Source organism: Salvia miltiorrhiza, chromosome 5 (genome assembly GCF_028751815.1).
Source record: "Salvia miltiorrhiza cultivar Shanhuang (shh) chromosome 5, IMPLAD_Smil_shh, whole genome shotgun sequence".
Taxonomy (NCBI): domain Eukaryota; kingdom Viridiplantae; phylum Streptophyta; class Magnoliopsida; order Lamiales; family Lamiaceae; genus Salvia; species Salvia miltiorrhiza.
Window position 1 is genome coordinate 2,930,856 of NC_080391.1, and position 757 is coordinate 2,931,612.

Genomic DNA, 757 nt, shown 5'->3' on the forward strand with positions numbered 1-757 from the left:
AAGTGTGTAATAATAAAGTGATAAAGTAGAGGAGATAATGTAATAAAGTGATAAAGTAAGAAAGAGAAGGTAATAACGTGATAAAGTAGGAGAGAGAATGTAATAAGGGAATACTTAATTAGTGTTAATTAAGTGTTTAAAATTCCTTATTTTTGCTAAATATAGAAATGTATCATCATCATTGAAATGATCCGAAAAGGAATACGTAGTATTTTGGGCGGGACAAAGTGAATATATATCTTCACTCTTTTTCTACCATTTTCACATGTATATTATGATAGAAATTCTTTTTTGAACAGTGTGGAATATTTTCTCGAGCAGCTCATTTACTCTTTAATATTGAATAATGGTATAAAAGTATTTTCTAACATTTTTTATCTTTTCATCTATAATAGTAATAGACTATCTTCTAAATTTTCACAATCTATAAAAATTGAGTCTTTATCAAAGTACTCCCTCCGTCCCACCATTTTAGTTCCTTATTCCATTTTGAGATGTCCCAAAAAAATAGTCCATTTTTCTAATTAATACTCCCTCCGTCCACGAAATGAGTACCCATTTGTGGATGGCACGGGTTTTAAGAAATGTATTAGGTGTAGTGTGAATAGAATATGGGTCCCACCTTTAATACCACCTTAATTTAATACCACCTTAATTTAACAGATTAAACTATTCTAACACCAAATGCATAATACTCTTTCAGTTTCAAATGCCAAATCAAAAAAAGAAAAAAAAAACATCTTTTTATGAAAACCCA